This window comes from Rana temporaria, chromosome 2 (assembly GCF_905171775.1).
Source record: "Rana temporaria chromosome 2, aRanTem1.1, whole genome shotgun sequence".
In the NCBI taxonomy this organism is placed as follows: Eukaryota; Metazoa; Chordata; class Amphibia; order Anura; family Ranidae; genus Rana; species Rana temporaria.
In genome coordinates, this window is record NC_053490.1 from 360,336,241 (window position 1) to 360,352,823 (window position 16,583).

The 16,583-nt window shown below is 45.0% G+C and overlaps 1 protein-coding gene across 1 annotated transcript in view; it reads left to right on the forward strand.

Moving 5' to 3' along the window:
* PM20D1 (peptidase M20 domain containing 1) overlaps positions 1-16,583 on the forward strand; it is a 359,154-nt gene that overhangs the window by 97,160 nt on the left and 245,411 nt on the right.

Below are 16,583 nucleotides of genomic sequence, written 5' to 3' on the forward strand. Positions count from 1 at the left end.
TTACTATATAAAGGGGGGCAGTACAATAACAACACAGTTCAGTACAGAAGAAATAGGGTGGCCCTGCTCATGAAGCTTATCATAACATCTAAACTGTAGTGTTCCTGTAGTGTTCCTTTTGTTATCATGTTTCCCATAGGCCCACTGAAAAAAAAACAGGAAAAAAAACCTCTCATAATATGCCATAATTCTGAGATATTTAAAAAAAGCTCTAAAACATTTCAGAAATCTTTGATAAGCCGTTATCTGAGAGATTCCCTCAGATTCTGACTTGCTTGCACAGATCTTTGGGGCAATAAATCTGAATTCCATATACATTATAGAGGCTGCCTCCTGGGATACACACAGGACCAGATTCACAAAAGGGATACGCAGGCGTATCTGCTGATACGCCGTCGTATCCCTGTTTCTATCTATGCGGCTGATTCATAGAATGAGTTACGCATAGATATCCCTTAGATCCGACATGTGTAATTGTTTTACACTGTCGGATCTTAGGATGCAGTACCACGGCCGCCGCTGGGGGGAGTTTGCATCGTAAACCAGCGTCGGGTATGCAAATTAGGAGTTACGGCGATCCACGACGTTTTTTCGCGTTCGCTACGTCGCCGCTAGTATAGTTTCCCGTCGCAAATTTACACTTTTTTTTTTTGCTGCCCTAACTTTAGTCAGCAAGTGTATTGCTGTTTAAATGGCCGTCGTTCCCGCATCAAAATTTAAAAATCAACGTCGTTTGCGTAAGCTGTCCGGGAATACGGAATTATGCTACGCGCGTCGCCGTTCGAAAAAATTACGTCACGGCGCGCAAAGCACGGCGGGAGTTCGGAAACGGAGCATGCGCAGTACGTCCGGCGCAGGAGCGCGCCTAATTTAAACTCGCCCCATTTGAATTGGCCCGCCCTGCGCCGGCCGGATTTAGGATACACCGCCGCAAATTTCCAGGTAAGTGCTTTGTGGATCGGGCACTAACTTGGAAAAATTGCGACGGTGTAACTTAAATCCGAAAAGTTAAGTTGCGCCCGGGCTTCGTGGATCTGGCCCATAGTTCCCAGAAGGCAGCGCGCCCCATTCACCAGAAGACACCGCGACGGAGGACGAGGAAGAAGACGGCCGCGGTGGAGGAAGAGGCAGAAGGGTTAGTTCCGCATAGCAACAGCCCTTTCTGGTGAGTATAAAAAAAAAAAAAAATTCTATTTTATTTTTTTTAATAAAAATTAAGGTGGAACTCCACTTTAAATAATACTTGTACATTTAAAACTTGGTAACTCTTAGTGAGATGTCTTTCCGTTACTTCACGGAAGGTGTAATTTTGTTTATCTTAGCTACGGTATTTCGTTCTCAAATCAAACAGATCTCCTCACTTACACTCTTAAATTCATAAACAAAAATGGTATATTATGCACACGGTTTGATCATTCAAACAATACTTATGTTAAATTTGGAATGAATCAATGGTTTAACATATCCTATGATCTGTTCAAGGTGTGATGGGAGGGTGGGAGGGTGGGCGAGGTGGGGGAGGGGAGACAAGGCGAGATATGACAGTTCAGAAATAAGTGTTTTTTCATCTCTTCACAATGTCACAAAGAACGAGGGTAGGAAAAGATAAGGGGAAAACAGGGAAAAACATATGCTTGTGTATTGTTTATAATATGTACGATGATGTAACACAATTTTTGTAATTTTTTTATACGCAAACAACAATAAAAAAACATTGAAATTGAACATATCCTATGATCAATCCAATTCTAAGCCTTTAAAGTCAATGTTATGAGATATGACAAAATATATCTCTCCCTTGTTTTAGAAGTGAAACAAATTCATACTGCAGTTAGAATTCACCTCACTCCAAAACTGATCTAACAATCAATTGGATTAGTCAAGCATATGTTCAACCACACTTCAATTACCTAAAAAGGTAAATAAACAAAATCATACGTTACCAGGTTCTGTCTGTTTGAGAAGCAAAGTCTCAAATTTCTCTTTGTTCTCTTCGCTCCTCACAAGACCTCCTGCTCTCTAACTCCCTAGTCACCAGGGTCGGACTGACAACTCATGGGGCCCCTGGGCAACAAGAGATCATGAGGCCCCCTCTGTCCCGCCCACACAAGCCACACCCACACAAAGCCCCACCCCCCAGCTTGCACTGCGTGGATGCCTCAATTCTGTGTCGAACCTGAGATAAACAGTGCACAGGGCAGCAGAGCAGAGCATGGGATGTCAAGCAAGCACAATACACAGGGGCACCAGGGCAAAGCATGGGGGAACCATGCAAAAGTATAGAAGTCATTAGGTCATAGCACAGGGGGTCAGGAGGGCACAATATGTGTGTGTGGAGGGCAGGAGGGCACACTACATGGGGAGCAGAAGGGCACATTATTAGTGTTGAGCAGAATATGCCATATTCGATTTCGCGATATATCTCGAATATATATTCGAATATTCGAGATATATTCGCTAAATTCGAATATTCGTGATATTTTATCGAAATTAATTGATTGCGATTTTTCGCTATTGCGAATGCGAAAATAATTGCGATTTTTTTTAATAACTGCGGTAGGAGCGCTCTGATTGGCTTAGAATATTCGTGATATTTTATCGAAATATCGCAACATGCGAATGCGATATTTATTGCGGAATTTCGAGATATGCTGGAGGAGCGCTCTGATTGGCTCAGAATATTCGTGATATTTTATCGAAATATCGCAACATGCGAATGCGATATTTATTGCGCAATTTCGAGATATGCTGGAGGAGCGCTCTGATTGGCTCAGAATATTCGTGATATTTTATCGAAATATCGCAACATGCGAATGCGATATTTATTGCGCAATTTCGAGATATGCTGGAGGAGCGCTCTGATTGGCTCAGAATATTCGTGATATTTTATCGAAATATCGCAACATGCGAATGCGATATTTATTGCGGAATTTCGAGATATGCTGGAGGAGCGCTCTGATTGGCTCAGAATATTCCTGATATTTTATCGAAATATCGCAACATGCGAATGCGAAATTGATTGCAGATATTTCGAAAACTGCTGTAGCAGCACTCTGAAATCGAATATGTATGATATTTTAACCAAAAAACATATTGCGATTGCGATTTTTCGATCGCGCATGCGCAATTGCGCGAACAACACGCGACCATTTCCTGGAGCCTTGCCAGTTTCCAACTTATGATCGCAGCGCAATCACACAGCAACATGGTTGGAAGCAATTTCACTAAGTCTGAGGAAAAGTTGCTGATTTGTGTAAGTATTTTGACCACTGTTATTTCATCATCTTCAACTGCATTTTAGTCTAGTTTAAAAGTTAGTATATATGATCAGATATTAGTATTTCACAAAAAATGTGTCTCCTGCTTTTACAAAACTACAAGTCCCAGCATGCCTGGACAGCTGCAGACACCCTGGTTGGCAAATGTGTATTTAGGCACTTTTCCTTGTTATTTAGCATAATGAATTTAACATTTTATTGGACATAGGACGTATGCGAACGTCCTGACTTCAGTGTCCTCAAGGCCCAAGGACGTTCGAATACATATTGCCCTTTAGATGTTGCAGAACTACAACTTCCAGCATGCCTGGGAATGCTGGCACTTCTAGTATTGTAAGTTCTGCAGGCCCCCGTTTTTCAGGCCTTTATGCACGGGTCTCTAAACTGTGGCACCCTAGATGCAGCAAAAGTAAAATTCTTAGCATGCACTGACAGACCGTGGCTGATGGGAGTAGTAGTTTTGCAACAGCTGGAGGTGGACTGGTCTTGAAACCCAGAGTTAGGTAACAAACCCGTAGTGTTTTGCAACCATCCTGCCTCCAGCTGTTTTTTTCCTGTTGAAAAGCCTGTGGCGTGCAAAACACAACCCAAAAACTCCACCCGGTGCAAGAAAAAATTTGCACACACCTAAAGACTGACATCACAAAAAACTGCGGCGGTTGCATACGTCAGTGGTCCTCCGAAAAGGTCCCGTCTCTGACCCCCCGGGGCGTTAGGCTCCTGACAGGGAAAAGAGTTACTGTGGTCCATACAGCCGAAGCCATATGGACCCATCTCGGTCCAAGCAGCGCAATCAACACGCGAACAACACGCGACCATTTCCTGGACCCTTGCCAGTTTCCAACTTTTTGATCGCAACGCAATCGCAGAGCAAGATGGTTGGAAGTAATTTCACTGTATCTGAGGAAAATTTGCTGATTTGTGTAAGTATTTCGACCACTGTTATTTCATTATCTTCAACTGCATTTCAGTCTAGTTTAAAAGTTAGTATATATGATCAGATATTAGTATTTCACAAAAAATGTGTCTCCTGCTTTTCCAAAACTACAAGTCCCAGCATGCCTGGACAGCTGCAGACACCCTGGTTGGCAAATGTGTATTTAGGCACTTTTCCTTGTTATTTAGCATAATGAATTTAACATTTTTTTGGACATAGGACGTATGCGAACGTCCTGACTTCAGTGTCCTCAAGGCCCAAGGACGTTCGAATACATATTGCCCTTTAGATGTTGCAGAACTACAACTTCCAGCATGCCTGGGAATGCTGGCACTTCTAGTATTGTAAGTTCTGCAGGCCCCCGTTTTTCAGGCCTTTATGCACGGGTCTCTAAACTGTGGCACCCTAGATGCAGCAAAAGTAAAATTCTTAGCATGCACTGACAGACCGTGGCTGATGGGAGTAGTAGTTTTGCAACAGCTGGAGGTGGACTGGTCTTGAAACCCAGAGTTAGGTAACAAACCCGTAGTGTTTTGCAACCATTCTGCCTCCAGCTGTTTTTTTCCTGTTGAAAAGCCTGTGGCGTGCAAAACACAACCCAAAAACTCCACCCGGATGCAGTGAAAAATGTGCACACACCTAAAGAGTGACATCACAAAAAACTGCGACGGGTACATACGTCAGTGGCCCTCCGAAAAGGTCCCGTCTCTGACCCCCGGGGCGTTAGGCTCCTGACAGGGAAAAGAGTTAGCAACGCATATCTCCCCTATACGTGTATCCTGTGTTGTTAATAATATATTCATAATTATGCAAATGATAATGGCTGCTATATTTATGCAAAAAAGGTGGCGACCGAAATGGCAGGATATAAAATCTGTCATGTTACCCCTGTCATTGATTAATAAGGCGAGAATGCTTCCAATTGTTGAATAGCATACATTTACGTCATATATCCATAAGGCTGTCAACAGAAGTATTACAATATACTTTGTTCTTCATCTTGCAGAAGTTCCTGGAAACAGGATACGATAAGCTGCGGAGGCAGCCAGAGAAAAGGGCTGTGGTCAGCGCCCTAATCGCTGACTTTGGCGGCCAACACGACCACAATGCAATTGTGAAGAAGTGGTCTGACCTGAAGAGGCGCCAAATGGATCAGGTCAGACGTCTTCGGGCTAAATATCATCCAGGTAAGTTATTGTTGACAGTTATGTTTTTTTTTTAAAAAGTGTATTTTGTGCGTGAACTCGAAAGAGAGAGGAGCCGGCCTGCAGGAGTTGGGAGGCCTCCCCCAGAGGCAATCTGCCACCTTTCTCCATGCCCCGGTTGGCAATGGCGGGTGTGAGGGGGTCCTCCCAACCCAACCTCGCATAGCACACCCACCAGGGGCGGGGCTGAGACCACCAAACTCAATTCACAGGTAGCCGAGAGCGGGATCCGAACCCCTAGCTGCAGAGGTGAATCACTTGTCAGTGCAGTGGCAATCGCGTGGAGCCACCGCAGCTCCTTTGGTGACAGTTATGTAAGGTCATATGTAATTCATGTAAGGTCAGATGTTGTTAACCAAGATGCCATGTTGTGCTAACATATATCACCACCAGCCAAGGTATTCATAGTACTGTTGAAAAAAGACATGGGACAGCAGACAGGAACACAGAAGTTATGTGGGAACATAATTTCTCTTATCGTCCATGGACGGACACAGCTCCTTAAATCTTGACAAGTGGGTTATGTTCCCTGTTTACAGGAGAGGACTAGGCAGAAACATGTTAAATAGTTAAATACATGTTACATTAACAGAGTTGAACAGCCCCGCCCAGGGGGCGGTCCCTCCAGACATAACCCTCCTCACTGCAGCTTGCAGCCTCAGTTTCGTTCTGCCTAGCAAAGGAGAAGGACGTATGGCTCCCTTTGGGCCCAGCGCCCTGAGGAGAAATTTTATTTTATTCTATCTTCTTTTATTTTATTTTCACTTTTTCTTGAAGAATCTTCTTTCAACTGTCGGCTGAGAGACAGGCTGGATAATATAGATCCTTGTAGTCTACTCAGTCCGACCAGCAAGCGTGGGCACACCTTTGCAAAGAGGCTTGGTCTGCCACGCCATACCTCATGACTCCTGAGGTGGCCGGTGAGCTTTGCTCCGAGGTCCACATATGACTGGGCTGTGGTGTTGTCTCACTCACAGTGGACCGGGCCGACAGCTACCTCCATTTCGGTTGTAGTTCTGTCAGGAATGCGTCAGCGAGTCCTCGCTTGGACGGGTAAGTACAGCCCCTCCTGCTTCGGTGGGTTGGTACAGCTGGGCATTCCTGGGGTTTGGGGGTCCCTTCTCCCTTCCCTGCTCCTTTCCCTTGCTGCATTGCTAACATTGCCGCTGTCAGGGGGGAGGGGGCCTTCCTGAGGGGACTGTGTTATCTGGCCTGTGTTTTTTCTTTTTTGTATTGGGCTTTCCTGTGAGGTAAAAAGCCCTGTGATGAGCACAGATGTTTATGATTATACTTCAGCAGACGCTGACTGATTGGTGACACCTGTAATGGTTTTGCTTTTTATGCTGTATCTGTGACTTGTCCTTAAATAAAACAGCCCTAGGAGGCTTTTCCTGTTTAAACACAGGTCCCTGCAGAAGTTACCTCACGGTTCTTTTCCTCACAGGCAGCGCTGGGCAGTCTCCTCCTGAGGGAGTCCCCTGGTTACCCCTGGTCAGCGCAGCAAGTGGGTGAGAGGCCCTGAATAGGGCTCTAGGAGCTTTTGTCTATTTCTATGGACAGGTGTGCATATTATAATACACACTATGTAAATATTGGAGTCAGTATCTGGGTCCTTCCCCACATGCTGGTGGTGGCAGCAGGTGTTAGCACCTGGGATTCCCACAGAGTTTTTATTGTTAGTCCTGGACACAGTTTGTGCCAGGGTGGGGGTGGACTGCGGGCGGGCGGTAAAAGAGTGCCCCCTTCCCCCGTTATCCCCTGGGGAATGCTCTGTTATGGAGCCATGGACCAGGTACCTAGTTAAAAAAAAAAAAAAAAAAGGCAGAATAAGGCATTTATGGGTGCGCTTTTTACTGCTGCAAGGGACTCTCCTAAGCTGCATAGTGCAGCTGGGTTTCCGCCGAGGGCTCGGTCTTTTTTGGATCACACAAATCAGACCGCTGTGTAGGTTTTTTCCTTCTGTGCCCTTCTTTGATAATTTCTGAGATGCGGAATGAGAAAAGCCGCTGAGGGCTTTTGTAGTCCCTCACCGCCGGGCGGGAACCCCCACTTCTATGGATCTGACTGATAGAAGATCCGAAGTACTGACCCATTCCATGTTTACCATGCTGGGGTCTGGCTTGTGCCCACTACACTGGGGTCTCAGTCGACGCTGGCACCATTTTTTGGGAGGTTTTTCAATTGCACCTAGTGCTGTATACAACTCACAGAGTGAGCATTTTGCACCAGACAGTGGAGGAGCACCGACTCTCTCCTGAGGTTATTAGCCTAGCGGACCAGCTGGTCCAGGGCCTCATATAGGTCTGTGATGCTTCATTGAATGCTGCGCCCTTGTTATCCAGGGCGTCTGTTTCAGAATGGTTTTATGCACACGGTGGTGTAGTGCTTAACTCCATTACTTGGCAGCAAAAGAGTCATTGGTTAGAATCCGCACACTGACGCCAATCTTCCTGGAGCTTGCATTGTCGCTCCCTGTGTCTGCGTGGGTTTCCTCCGGGTACTCCGGTTTCCTCCAAAGACATGTGTGCATACACCTACATAATATACATACACACCATGTGTGTGTATTGTTTAGGGGCAACCCTCCCAGGCCGTCAAAGGCCCAGCTGGGGGACTATTCTGTCCCTGGGTGCATAAGCCGATCACGCCTTACCCAAATCCTGCCAATGTATATAGCCTTCCCTCCCTGTCTCTGCCCTGGTTCACACTGGGTGAGATTTGGAACGATTTGAGATGCGATTTGACATGTCGGGTCGCATCTCAAATCGGCGGCAATTGTCGGCAATGGCACTGTCCTAATCAGTGCGATTTCAAAAAGTGGTTCCTGTACTACTTTTTGCAATTTCGGGCCGCGATTTACATTAAATTGCGGCCGAAATCGCGTCAAAATCGCAGCCGCGAAATCGCGGTAAAATCGCGCATTTTGCCGCGATTTTGAATTCGTAGCAGTGTGGGCCTGGGCTCTGGGTGGGAGGGGCGGCTTGCAGGTTCACAATTCAGTGAAACCTCCCTGCTCTCCGACTAGTGGGTCTGCGAGGTGGTCTCTTCGGAGTACTAGATAGGGTTTCCTCCTATCCACAGAACAAAGTTCTGTCCTTGTGTCTTCCTCTCTCGGCCCGTCGGTCTGCCTTGGGCAGTGTGGGATTTGCTAAGCTGCGAGGTAATTTTACCTTTCCTGCAGGACGAGAGTTTTGGGGTTTTCTATGGGCCTCAGGCCCTAAATACCTTTGAACGTCGGGTAGTTCTGCATGGAATCCATTTGTTCGGTGGTAGCTGCGCTTCATCCGGGGGATGTCCTGACGTCCTCGGACATCAGGGATGCATACATTCATGTCCCGTTTTGCACATGTCACAGTGTTTTTTTCTGTGCTTCGTGATGAGAGAAGGGTCTCTGTCAGCCTGTGGCCCTCCCTTTTGATCTGGCGTCGGCACCATGGGTTTTCAGCTAGGAGCTCGCACTTATTTGAATTTTGTTGGGACAGCGAGGCTTTGCCTCATTGGCTACTTGGACGACTTTCTTCTGAGAGCAGCTTCTGTCTCCGACCTAGTGGATGGGTTATTCCCATTCAGACCCTCCGAAGATTCGGGTGGATGTTAAACGTTTAGGCCAGAAAGTGTAGCTCGGTGGCAGCAAGCCTGCCCTCCATGTGTGCGACCCAGGGTTCAAATCATGGGCATGCTAGGTTCCGACTCAGCGTTGGAGTATCTAGTGTTGATCCAGACTCCTCAGTGGCAAAGGTCCTTCTTCCCCCTGGAGAAATTGCAGACTCTTCAGTCTGCGGTGAAGGTATTGGCATCACACAATCGGTCTTCTCTCCGGGCGCCTGCTGGTTCGGGGTCTGTGGGTAGCCTCCTTCAAGGTGGTACTGTATGCCCAGTTCCACACCCTGGTTTTCCAGGGGAACTACTGTCCAGGTGGTAAAAAATCTCTTGTCTCTGAAATCATTAGATTCCTGTGCGCCACCTAGTCAGAGTCTCTCTGAGTTGGTGACAGAGATTCCCGACTCTTCGGTCCGGGAAGTTGTTCCTTCCTTCCAGTGGTCGGTGTTTACGACGGATGCCAGCTCACGGTTTGTGAACCTGGAGGTTCACAAAACTGGGGGGTCCAGTCGGCCCTGAGTCGCTGCACTTGCGTGGACCTATGACCACTCCTCCTTGAATGTGTCTGGTCTCGGTAGCTACCCAGGGTCGGGCCTGGCTAGTGCCTGGTGAGAGACCGCCTGGGAATACCAGGCGCTGTCTACTGTTCATTGTCCTACTATTTTAGGCGATCAGGCTATGCTTCTCCTTGTGGTCGACCGATCTGGTTTCAGCCAGACAACGCCACGGCCTTGGCTTCAGTCTACCATCAGGTATGCCGGCAGGCGGACTACTGGAGTCGCCAGATGCTGGACCAGGGCGATTGGTCTTTGTGCTTGGGTTGTTTCGGCTCCCTTGCAGGAGGTGAGCCTCACATGGCATGGATCTCCTGGCAGCTTGTCTTCGCCGCAAGGGTGTCAAAGTTAGTGGCCAGGTCTAGTGATCTTGTACAGACGCGTCAGTCGCGCTGGTGGCCCTGTGTTGTCTGTATCAGTGATTTTTTGCCATTCCTCCATGGTAGTTGCTTCCTCGGCCGCTCCACAGAGTGGATGCTGAGGAGATCCCGATGATTCTAATCGCTCCAGATTGACCTCGGTGTCCTTGGTACGCTGATATCAGGCGCCTGGTAGCGGAGGCACCCTGGCGATTGCCAGGGCAGGAGGTTCCTGTCTCAAGGTCCCATACTTCCTCCTGTTGTACAGTCACTGACTTGCTCAACATGGTTATTGGAAGCCAGACTTTAGGTGACCAGGGTCTGTCTGACTCGGTCATCTCAACAGGGCACCGTAGTCTTCTTCCGGAGGATCTACCGTCGCACCTCTCTTGGTGCGAAGGGATGGAGTGACGTCCACGGGCGTACTCTCGGTGTCAAGGGTCCTGCTGTTTTTAAAGCTTGGATTGGATCTAAAAATTGCTTAAAGCACCGTTTGGGGGCAGATTTCAGCCTTGGCTGTGTTCGTTTAGTGGCCTTTTTGCGGCCCATTCCCTGGTGGGTCCCCTTTTTTTGTGTACAAGGGGTTTGTCATATACTTTCCCCTCTTGGCCCATCTCTTCCCCCATGAGTTTTGACTCTGGTGCTCTCGGTTCTTCAGGAACCTTCCTTTTGGAAACATCAGAGAGATTTTCTCTTGACACTATCTCAGAAGGTGGCCCCTTTAGTGGCCTTTACCTCTGTTAGAGGGGTTTCTGAGTTGGCGGTCTTGTCTTGCAAGCCGCCATGCTTGATCCCCCATAAGGATTAGGTGATGGTGCGCCCGCGACCTTCCCTTCTTCCGAAGGAGGTTTCGGCCTTTCATACTTTAGGCGTGGTACGCGCTTTGCGGGTATACCAGCCTACTACGGCTCCATTTCGGAGCTTCTGACTCTCTTTTGTGTCGGTGTCTGGTCCACAAAAGGGCCTGGCGGTCTCGTCGACCACCATTTCTCGGTGGATCAGGCAGGCCGTCATACAGGCCTATGCTTCTAAGGGGCGGGCCCCCCTTTCCGGTCACGGCACTTTCGACCAGGGCAATTGGTGCTTCCTGGGTTTTTTTTTCGACATCATGCGTCGGTCTCACAGGTGTGCGAGGCGGCGATTTGCTCGTCCGTTCACGCTTTTTCCAGAATTTACATGGTTGCTGTGAGTGCATCTTATGATGTTTTTTTCAGCCGCTAGTTTTTGCCGGCGGCTGTTTAAAGTTGCACCTCCTCCGTTGAGGAGCTCTGCTTGTTTTGGGGTGAAGTTAAAATTGTTTTTACTGATATATTTCCCACCCCTCGTTTTTTGACACTGCTTGGGGACGTCCCACTTGTCAAGATTTAAGGAGCTGTGTCCGTCCATGGACGATAAGAGAAAATAGGATTTTTTGTACTCACCGTAAAATCCTTTTCTCTGAAGTCCATGGACGGACACAGCTCCCACCCCTCCTTTTTAGGTTTGTACTGCTTGTTACGAACTGAGGCTGCAAGCTGCAGTGAGGAGGGTTATGTCTGGAGGGACCGCCCCCTGGGCGGGGCTGTTCAACTCTGTTAATGTAACATGTATTTAACTATTTAACATGTTTCTGCCTAGTCCTCTCCTGTAAACAGGGAACATAACCCACTTGTCAAGATTTAAGGAGCTGTGTCCGTCCATGGACTTCAGAGAAAAGGATTTTACGGTGAGTACAAAAAATCCTATTTTTCCCATTGCTTTGCATGGGACTTTAAAGAAAAACCCCGACCATGGCAAGTGGGGGTGGGTAAGGTTTAAACCACCTATCCTATGTTTGTGGCTGACATATAAGTAACCTGTGTGCCAAGTTTCATATAAATATCTTTAGCCGTTTGTACGTGATGCTGGAACATACATACATACATACATACATACATACATACATACATTTATGCACACACACACGTTGAGTTTTATATATATAGATTACCACTAAATTCCTGTGTTAGGAGTGGGGTTGTTATAGTAATCCCGTGTGCTCCATCAGGCCCTTTTTTAACATGAGATGGTCTGAACAAAACAAAGTAGACAAAAACAGCTCATTTTAACATGGTTGCATCCCAGCTCACGCTCAGTCCCCTGTAGTGCCCACAAGACCCTTTAATATAACATTGTCCCATTGGTTAACTGTCTATATAAATCAATTTGTATTCATATACAATACAGCAGAGTACACAGAATTTGCATACGTCATTAGAAAACATTTTTATAATATATGAACATTGTGTTATTATAGGAGCTCCAATGCCAGTTGTCCGCGCCAAGCGCAGAAGGCGCCAGGCCGATGAGGAGGAGGAGGAGGATGCGGCAGAGGAGGATGCGGCAGAGGAGGAGATGCATGAGGAGGAGCAGCCAGGGCCCTCCCACTCCCCAACCCCAGCTCCTGTTGAGGAGCAAGCTGAGGAGCTTCCCCCCCCCACCACCCCAACTTCTCAAGCAGAAGAGCAGGAGGAAGAGAGCGGTCCTGTGAGCCTCATTCAGGAAGGTAAATATGTGCACAATGATTAATAACATTTCAACAACAAAATGTAGATATAAAAATGGACAACATATAAAGCGCACCTGTCAGATTGTAGAACCATAATATGGTATTGATGCTAGAAGTATACAGGTAGTGCATAATTATTAGGCAAGTTGTATTTTTTGAGGATTCATTTTATTATTGAACAACAACCATGTTCTCAATGAACCCCAAAAACTCATTAATATCAAAGCTGAATTTTTTTGGAAGTAGTTTTTAGTTTGTTTTTAGTGTTAGTTATTTTCGGGGGATATCTGTGTGTGCAGGTGACTACTATTACTGTGCAGAATTATTAGGCAACTTAACCAAAAAATAAATAGATAGCCATTTCAATGATTTATTTTTAACAGTGAAACCAATATAACATCTCAACATTCACAAATACACATTTCTGACATTTAAAAACAAAACAAAAACAAATCAGTGACCAATATAGCCACCTTTCTTTGCAAGGACACTCAAAAGCCTGACATCCATGGATTCTGTCAGTGTTTTGATCTGTTCACCATCAACATTGTGTGCAGCAGCAACCACAGCCTCCCAGACACTGTTCAGAGAGGTGTACTGTTTTCCCTCCTTGTAAATCCCACATTTGATGATGGACCACAGGTTCTCAATGGGGTTCAGATCAGGTGAACAAGGAGGCCATGTCATTACTTTTTTTTATTTAATACCCTTTCTTGCCAGCCACGCTGTGGAGTACTTTGACACGTGTGATGGAGCATTGTCCTGCATGAAAATCATGTTTTTCTTGAAGGATGGTGACTTTTTCCTGTACCACTGCTTGAAGAAGGTCTCTTCCATAATCTGGCAGTAGGACTGGGAGTTGAGCTTGACTCCATCCTCAATCCGAAAAGGCCCCACAAGCTCATCTTTGATGATACCAGCCCAAACCAGTACTCCACCACCACCTTGCTGGCGTCTGAGTTGGACTGGAGCTCCCTGCCCTTTACCAATCCAGCCACAGGCTCTTCCATCTGGCCCATCAAGACTCACTCTCATTTCAGCAGTCCATAAAACCTTAGAAAAATCTTTCTTGAGATATTTATTGGCACAGTCTTGACGTTGCAGCTTGTGTGTCTTGTTCAGTGGTCATCGTCTTTCAGCCTTTCTTACCTTGGCCATGTCTCTGGGTATTGCACACCTTGTGCTTTTGGGCACCCCAGTGATGTTGCAGCTCTGAAATATGGCCAATCTTGTGGCAAGTGGCATCTTGGCAGCTGCACGCTTAACTTTTCTCAGTTCATGGGCAGTTATTTTGCACCTTTGTTTTTCCACACGCTTCTTTTGTTTGATGATCACGCTTCAGAAGCTTTGCAACTTTAAGAGTGCTGCATCCCTCTGCTAGATATCTCTCTATTTTGGACTTTTCAGAGTCTGTCAAATCCTTCTTTTGGCCAATTTTGCCAAAGAAAAGGAAATTGACTAATAATTATGCACACCTGATATAGAGTGTTGATGTCATTAGACCACACACCTTCTCATTACAGAGATGTACATTACCTAATATGCCTAATCTGTAGTAGGCTTTCGAGCCTATACAGCTTGGAGTAAGACAACATGCATAAAGAGGATGATGTGGTCCAAATACTCATTTGCCTAATAATTCTGCACTCCCGGGATGTGTTAGACACATAACAAGTGTATACACATGATAATGATTGATTAATAAGCAAAAAAAAATATTTATTTATTTGGTAACGTTATTTGAAATCCAAATGTTTTTTTATTATATCCTAAAAGCATCAAGAGATATGAGGAGGCAAAACAGACTCATCGAAAAGACGCACCAGAAGATCCTTCAAAACCAGCGGAAGATGAGCTACCTCACCCAACAAAATGCTCTGCTAGAGCAGCAGCTATCTGGTCAGATTGCGGAAATGCACCGCATTCAGAACGGATTGAGAGCTATATTTAAATTTATTTTTGTATTAAAAAAACTTATTTTTTGGAAATGTTTCATTTCTTTTTGAGATAGAGTTGTAGGTTTTTCAACACATCTAACTTCACATCAAACAAATCAACATCAACACATTTAACTTCATAATAAGCAAAAACATTTTATACTATTATTTTATTTAACATTAACCTAGGACAAACTAAAGCACACGACACAGACACGACGAACACAAAATAAACTGTTGAAAAATGAACATAACAAAAGCAACAATATATATATATATACAAAGAGAGAGAGAGGGAGAGCAAGAAAGAGAGAGAATGCAGATGAGCTCTTGCAGTCAGCCCAATGGTTGCAGTATAAATGCCGCAAAACAGGGTTTAACATAAGGTTCATTGTTATAGTTACACTTGCTGTTTAGATCCGGTCTGGTAGTCCGGTCTGGTAGCTTGTAGCGGAGGCTGTTGGTGGATCCGCTGTGCAGAGAGGTCATGAAGCTTTACTCAGCATGGAGGCAGCAGCAGGAGTATTAAAATATAATATAACTAGACAATGCATTTCCTGAGGAAAATGCGAGTGGGAATGCTGAATAGCTTAATTGGTGAGCCCCTTGCCAAAGACATTCACCATAACCACTACACTATCTTTAGGACACACAGCTTCTTTCTCTATCTGCAAAGTATAGAGTATGCTGACTTCCTGGTCGCCCCTCCCCCCTCAATAGGTTTCCCCTCCCCCCCAGGTCAGTGAGGAGGAATATTGCACTGAGGTCAGGAAAGTTATTTATGGAAAGAAATAACATTACAAACGCTTTTAATTCACAGATCTAATACATGATTTAAGCCTCCAAACAAAGCTTAATAAATCCTCAAACGTACATGCAATTGATACAACGACTACACCGTTTGAAATACACGGCCCTTGTAAACGCATCGATATGAAATTTATGTAGATAAACTTAAAAATGTGGCCATGTCTGCGATTTAGAAAAGAGCGTCTTTGTGAGTTCTGCAGCAACATTTTTTAGATAATTTCACATGAGAGTCTATGAGACATAATTTCTGGCTGTTGCTCCAATAATTAAAACTAAAATACGTATCGCAGAATTGGTCACATTGCCATAAACCAGACAAGCATAGCTACGTTTTGATATAAAAATTGTGTATGAAAAGTAGATCTTGTGGGCGTGAGACCAATTTGTTTCCCCTTTTTGTAAAGATATTTTTAATTACAAAGATCTCCAATGTTAAGGTCACATGACAGACTCTAAATCCCCTCCATAGGATTACATTATAACCTATTGCATTTTTGTGAAAAATTCGCAAAACGTAAATTGCGTTTTCACCAAAAAAATTGTAAACGATAACGATCTGAAAAGTCATAGCCGGATAGCTAAATATTTTGTGACCGCTTTAAAGTTTTTTCAGTGTCTGTAAGTGAAAGTATGAAGTAGCTGAAACTTTTGGCATGGCATGTGAATTCAAAGGGGAAAAGGATGTTCTCATTGACTTCAATGTTTAAAAAAAGGGTCTAAAAGCTTAAAATTTATAAAAGTGTAAAAAGTAGAAAAAAACTTGAAGAAGTCCCATCATTAGCTGAACGAGACGAACATTTTTACAGTTGAATGGTCTCAATAGCTGAAAGTATGCCGAAGTTACGCAGAACCAAAAAACGTAAGGAATAATAAGATTACTAAATTTACGGATATCAATACTGGAAATGTTTATTAAAGCATTCACACTAATTAAGATTAATACATTTACGGGTATCCATACTAGGAATGCTTATTAAAGCATTCCCACTAAGTATCACACAGGCATGATTTACAAGCAGTAGTGGTAATAGTAATACATAGCATAAAAACACTTGGGGAATACTTTACAGCATCAGTAGTGGTCATAGTAGTCAATAGTGTACCAAAAAATTGGGACACAGGTGTCTTGACTGAGCTGTAATAGTAGTAGTAGACATTGACAATACAGTGTCAAATCACTCGGGCAAGAGGTGCCATGATGAACAGCAGTCTTAATAAGAGTATATAGGGTGTGAAATAACTGCTGACATAGGTGTCTTGACTGGGCAGCAGAAGCAGCAGTAGTAGTATTAACAGTAGTAGTTGATACAGAGTCATATCACATGGGCAGGAGGTGCCATGATGAACAGCAGTAGGAATAGGAGTATATAGAGTGT